The following is a 7,049-nucleotide window of genomic DNA, read 5'->3' on the forward strand; positions in this document are numbered from 1 at the left end:
AAACTTGGAACAAATTTACCAGAAAGGTTGTTTAGTGGGTGGGTACAACTATGCACAAATAAAACTGGAATCATGAAGACTAAAGACGCAATGACATTACTTTGGAGCCCACGAAGGAGCTCATTTTCTTGAGATTCTATAGCATTGTATTCTTTGGGGAAAATTTTAAACGATTCGAAAGCCAAAAGCTTGATAATTCTACACTTGTGATATTCGAATTTCATTGAACTGAAGATCGAGTGTCAGTTGTAAGTACATGAGTTATGACTACATTCCTTATGCAATTTGATATGGGTGCATGATTAATTTGAACTCAATAGTGTAAATAACATTTTGAAGTGACATTTTTTATTCTCAGTGGTGCAGCTTAAATTAACATGTAATTATGATTCATGATTATGAGATAGCACTCTCGCTACAGAAATAGTTTATGTCTCAGCTCTTAAAAGTTAAAACAAACAAAATAACAAAGTAAACAAACAAAACCTCAACGTGACTCCGCGCAAAGCTAGGGGGGAGACAAAAGTGGTGGGACCCATTAACAAGTACGGAATGTGAGTGTGCATTGTAGCAGCAACTAGCACGGATTTCTAAAATGCTTCCAACTGCACAGCTGCAAAGGTTAGGTACTTAATAACCTCAGCAACATTCTCTATAGGGTACACTTTTTTTTTCCTGTACTTGGATTTGGTATGTGGTACTACTTTCCATCTGGCAGATTGAGTGGGACCTTATTTAGTGAGTCACAGCTGCAACAGATGTCCCCATTACTGCCATGGAAGCAACGGCGGCAGGAGTAGCGATGGTGGTGGTGGTGGCAGTGGCCGGTGTATAGTATTCGTTGTCAAAAAGAAATTGACCTGCGATCATAGCACTAGGCCTTGCGACATACTTCTCCCATGCCTCATTGGCATTTCTACCACGCGTTAGCAGCACATCAGTGGCGTCGATTCGGTGCATGTTCCACCCTGGGAGACCACGCAGGCGAAGTATTTTTTGCCTTTGACGACAGGCTAGATTGCAATTGTTGAGCTTGATATCATTGATAGCTTGTTTGAGCAGTTCTACCCGTGTTTGTTCATCACTTGTTGCCTCCATTCTGAAAAATTGATCCATCTCTGGAACCCCGATAGCACGCCTAATTCCACGAGTGTAGTCCCCATCTGTTTTGAACATTCTTCGTACCTCATCAAGTAATCCTGCTTTAATCATTTGATCCACTCTATCAGATACAAAAGAGTGAAGCACAGGCAATGCTACATCCACCCAAAGGAAGCAACACTCATACTTGGATCGAAATCTAAGCTCCTCGTCATCTACTAGTGCTTGAATGTATGAATTAGAACCCCCTACGATAATGGGAAGACGATTTTTCTTCACAATTGAGTCCACAGCAAGTGATGCATGATGACGAAAATCGTCTGCAGTGAATTCATCCTCAGGATCAACCACACCTAGTAAGTGATGTGGGATGCCACGCCTCTCCTCCTTGGTAACTTTGTTAGTAGCAATATCAAGTTCTTCATATACTTGCATTTTGTCCGAATTTATAATCTCTGCGGGGAAACGAGTTGCTAAATCAATCGATAGCCTAGATTTCCCTGTCCCTGTTGCTCCCATCACAACAACAACCTTTTCTTTCCGACGCCACCCATTAAATGACTCTGTTGTGATTGGACTAGGAGGAAAGCTCACTAGTGGATGAACTTGCTTGCACACAGCCATTGAAATGCTCATGATACAAGCTCTAAATAGAACTGAAACCTAAAGAAAAGAAACCAAAAAAGAAGTATAAGATTCCCAGTCACCCGAGAAGATGTTTTCATCAGAATTTAATCAAAACATGCATGAAATGTAAGCCATACAAGCACCTATAGGCTTTTGTAGTTTTGTTTGATTATCTTTTTGAATAAATACCTTTTTTATTATTGCACACGCGGCGCCCTGAAGTTGAAGATATTGCACAGCCTCACCAGTTGGGATACATAGAAATCTCTTTGAAACGGTTATAAAGCTAAAGAACGAAGTGGGATATGATATAATGGTCTTTTTATATCTACACAACTCTTTTTTCTCTATGTTCAACACCACAAAAACTAAATAAAGACAGAACAAAATGCCAGAAAGAAACAGGATTGTGTGGCTATATCAAGAGAGTATTAATGAGAACAAACGAGAGGTATGTTTTTCTGTTGAAAGTTCAACTGAATTGCTTAGCTCTAAGGGGGTCGGAGCATGAATCTATATATAGAGAGCAACATCCATGTGTCGAATCAAGTGGTAATTAATAACTCTCCTCTGTTCATGCTAACTTGGGATTTCTTTTTAGAATTTTGTAAAAATAAAAGGACTTCAACTTATATTAGTCAACTTAAAGCTGAAAGATGGGTTCCAAAGGGGATTCCCTTAAGCTTCATGGGTGTTTTTTTTTTTGTTATACTTTCTGTTTTAGATTTTTATTTTATGTGCTTATCTTCAAATTCAACAACAAGATCGGTGGGAGAAGTTTTTTTTTTTTTTTTTTATCTCTAAGAATGGCAGTGGGAAAAAGAAATTCTTTTTTAGTGGTTTTCGCACTTTACATATATCTCCAAGGGGAATAGTTAAAAGTAATGGAACAAAATTTTGGTGAAACTTTTGTTTAGAACATTAATCACATATTTAGTCATTAGTATCCCTTCCGTCCCATGATTAGCAGTTCAAATTGTCAGCTTTTCGCGAGCATGAGACGAATTTTATTGGAAGAAAATGTATATTGCAACAAAATTATGATAACCCGGCGGCCTGGGCATTTTTCTAGTAGTATGAGGTGTGGTCTGAGGAAGGGTATGATGGAAAGACACCTAGCCCTGTGATGGCCTGGGAGACAATTGGGTGTGTAGTCCTATCCAAGATCCTGGTTATAAGTAATAATCCTTTTCAAGCACAATTGGTTGTGGAATTGGGGAAACCTCCAACCCCACATTGTCGGAGGTCCGCAATGGGTCAGTGGAAACAGTACTGGCATGTTAGGATAGGACGGACCGTTGTATTCATGAGTCATGACTAATGACTCATGAGTGGATGGTAATATATCTCTGATAAGGATTAAATAACGACAACGATTTATTCAACACATCTAATGAATGAAAGATAAAGAGGAGATAGTACTTCGTGAGATACTATGATTCTTCCAAATAAAGTCATAAAAATGTTGAAACCTGTATATATGCACGCTTCATTGTCCTGTTTAATTTGATTCAATCCTCTCAAGAATGCATCATAGGGCAGTAAACTAGTAACTAGTACTACGGCAAGTCGGCAAACCAAACTCATTTAAGCTAATTAGCTTGACCTAAATATTCCTGGAATTGGAAAGTGCCATAGTACTACGACGAAATATGCCTACTTCGTTAAGTCTATATCAAATCAAATCCATTACTATCATAATAATTTATCTATAATGCCTCATGAAGAATCACACATTCACACATCCAATCGCAGTACAACTTTATTTGGAATTACCTAAAAGATTCAAAGGTAGTGATATTGGCATTGGTAGGTGGGCGTATCGTTTCAACGTAACAGCCACTGCCCACTGTAATGGTGTCACATTATAAGATGCCGATTAATCCAAGTCCGATAAGACTAATTTTCATTTTTGGAGCATGAAACAAAAGATTTTACTAGCACAATCTAATTGCTGAAACTTTTTCTTTGTTTCACTAAAGGTACATTCTGACTTGAGGATTATATGATGAGACTATTTGATACTTTGAAGGGCAGTCCGGTTCTGCTCTGCTCACCAGCCTTCGTCGTGGTGGCATACACTTACTACCCAATCCAGGCAACATTTGTAGCTAAAATCTTTTCTTTGTTATATTTCTTCTTTTGACTTTACTTACAGACCTTTCCTGTACTGGCATATTTTGCGGTAAAGAGTGGCAAACAAAATTGGATTTAACAGTCATATAGCAAAAGTTGGATTGGGTAAAATCATTGTAGCTAGTATTCTAGTGGGAGTAATAACGGCATTTTGTTTTTTTTCGAATTTCAAGAAATATCAGTTATAACAAAATCACCTATCTAAAAAAAGGTTATAACAGAATCATCGTAACTAACATATCTTGATTAGAATTTGAGATTGCTTTAAGGTCTAAACACATGAGAATATGATGAACAAAAACCTTTTAGCTATTGCAATGACTATGATACCTTGATTAGTCTACTCAAATAAAACAGATTATGCATGGGGACAAAAGCCTTTACTTAAATGGAATTCAAATGGAAGTGCCACTAAAATATACATACAACTTGAGGGATAAAAAGGGGGAGTTCCACAATCATAAAGCTTTCTTTTGATGTTCTTCCAATGCTTTTAGTCTTGGCCATCAACAATATATATATCTTATCATAGAGAGAGGGAGGACTAGCACCTCAACCTTTCACATCCAAAAGCATTTCCTTTTCTTTTTTCTTTTTTCTTTTCGTTTTCATTCTTCAATTGTTTGTCATTCATATCTTTGAGGAATCATTACTTATAAATAATTATAAGTTTATAACAATCATCATTAGTTCCATGATTGGGCCCTAATTAGCATTGGGAACTTAGCTTAATATCGACAAAACTCTAGAATCTTAGCTCTGCTAAAAATTGCCACTTGGCATATTTTTTACACAGAGCCATGGAATTTTAGTAAATTGTGTGGATATATATGATCTCGGAATACCTAGTACTATATCCAAATGATGATTTCTAGGTACTAGATTGAAGCATTTGTCATTGTGGGCTTTATGTCATCCGTACTCTTTATGAAGCCCCTGAGCTAAGCAACGGAAGAAAACTTCCTTTCAAGCAGACTTAATTTGTTGATTACCGGGAAAAAAAACAAAAACAAAAAACAAACTGAAAAATGAAGAAAATAAAAAGAGAGAATTTAGATGAAGTCAAACTAGTGCTCCAAATGACATATATGCAATGGGAATATGGGATCGTTCAATTGTGTGAATCAATCATCTTTATATATGCTTGTCCAATTGACTTGGCCCCTGTGGTAGTGAAGGATTCTGCAGGAGGGGTTCATTAATTAACAAGAACTAATGATCTTATTTATATGTATGAAATAAGAACTAAGAATCATCATAACAAAGAATTGAGATAAACAAAACATAAGAAAATCTTTAAGTAAATCATTGATAAGGCCATGAAACTCTATAAAATAGCCATTTACACTTAGGCCAGGACCAACGATAATGCTAGACCCCTAGATCAATATAATATAGCCCAAATCTATAATATAACAAAGAAGTACTTATTTGGTCTTGTTTTAAATAAGAAGAAGGAGTACTAAACTATTTGTTTCAAACGATCATGTAGATCCACTAAACCACTAGAGCCAAAGCACCCCCACAATGTCCAAACAAGGAATTTTCTATCAAAGAGTAAAATGTCACTTCTGATGCCTCTTGAAAGCATCAAGGTAGCATCAATGGCCGCAAGAGTCCAGAAGCTTGCAAAACAAGAGTCAAACATGGATACGCTGCGGTCAATAAGTGCTATCTGCAGCGCAGCTATGGAAACTGTAGACTGGGATAACTGGAACTGCATCACAGCTCGATCACAGCAAAGTTCATCTAATGATTACTTGATTAGTATGAAGGTTGCGTGAAGGATTTTTATATTGTGGGTGTATACGTACAGTTCTTGTCCAACCACTGTTTGGTTGTGTTACATTTTGGGATTGTAGGATTTAGGAACATTTCAGTTTGGCGTTTGACGTAGAACGGTAGAACAATGGGAGTTTTTATCACCAATTAATTCATATATCTGAGAGCAATTTAATACACATTTTACCAGCATTTTTTAGAATTTTGATATCATTTTAGTTCAGTATTTAAAACTTCAGTTTTAGCTTACAACAAACGCCGGCCTAAGTTTGTTTGTTGATTTGACACCATGCTCTGATGCTCACTTTCATAAGCAGAGTTTGTGACTCAGTGACTGCCAACTATCAGAAATTTGTTGAAGTCTGCGGAAGATTAGATAGTCAAAATACCACGCCACTTCCTGAACTCAATTCTTGTTTGTCAAACTCAACCTGATACATCTGTCTTCAATATTTGTCTTGCACTTGGAAAAATGGAAAATTAGGAGATTGATAATATATTTTTTTTTCACGATACTTTTTTTTGCTCAGTAAGTTGAAAATATATTAAAAGAAAAACAAAAGAATGGTTCTGAGATCTTGCGGAGGCAATTTCTCAGTTACAGGCTCATATCCATCCATGGATATACACATCTAGGTGGTGCATTAACATAATCTATTAAATTGCTGATAACGGTGTTCCCATTTTAGCAACCAGTTGGGTTTGCCTACAAAAACCAGAGAGTCCTCAATTTTTTTTGCACATACGTTTATAAATCTTTAAGAAAATCTGTTACATAATTTCCTTAATGTTAAAGATTACAAATCTCTTAGTGGATATATTTTCTTCCTTTATAATGTAGGATTATACAATTCTCTAAAACATATATGCAATCTTTACAAATTATTTGGCTTATCTTTGCAATTTATGATTGTTCATGAAAAAATGTTATATATATTGACCATATCGCAATGGAGCAAACACCAGAAATGAAGACTTCAATTTCTTCCAATAGATGAACTGTTTTCTTTTATATCATGAATAATATTGTTTCATTCCTGGTGGTTTGGGTGTCTAAGGAATTAAGGATAGAGGATGCCAAAAACAAAAAACATATGTTCACTTCACTGTTCAGGGCTTTTCAAAGACTATCCTGACAGTGCATCTGTTCTATATCCACAAATGAGTGTCGCACCAATCAGTGTTCTCTCATGGGAGGATTGGTGCCAATCGATTTCATCTCCTTTTGCATATACTTTTCTTCAATTTGGTATTGTGCAGAACTATATAGTAATATTGTGCAGAACTATATAGTAACGTATGATACGGTGTGCTTGTAATTGTTTCATTACGTTGCCATGGATTGCACCCCTCAGTAGCGGAAGGACAAATGACGACGTGAACTGTATCTAAGCTTAATTGGT

General features: G+C 36.4%; 1 pseudogene across 1 annotated transcript; it reads right to left on the reverse strand.

The window, feature by feature from the left end:
* Positions 1-322: 322 nt before the first annotated feature.
* LOC147499436 (adenylate isopentenyltransferase 3, chloroplastic pseudogene) lies at positions 323-2,216 on the reverse strand (annotated as a pseudogene). Its single transcript, XR_015195877.1, has 2 exons — positions 1,918-2,216; positions 323-1,764 (listed from the first exon to the last, which is right to left on the reverse strand). The product of XR_015195877.1 is annotated as an adenylate isopentenyltransferase 3, chloroplastic pseudogene (transcript).
* Positions 2,217-7,049: the final 4,833 nt, after the last annotated feature.

Source organism: Coptis chinensis, chromosome 5, assembly GCF_015680905.1.
Source record: "Coptis chinensis isolate HL-2020 chromosome 5, ASM1568090v1, whole genome shotgun sequence".
In the NCBI taxonomy this organism is placed as follows: Eukaryota; Viridiplantae; Streptophyta; class Magnoliopsida; order Ranunculales; family Ranunculaceae; genus Coptis; species Coptis chinensis.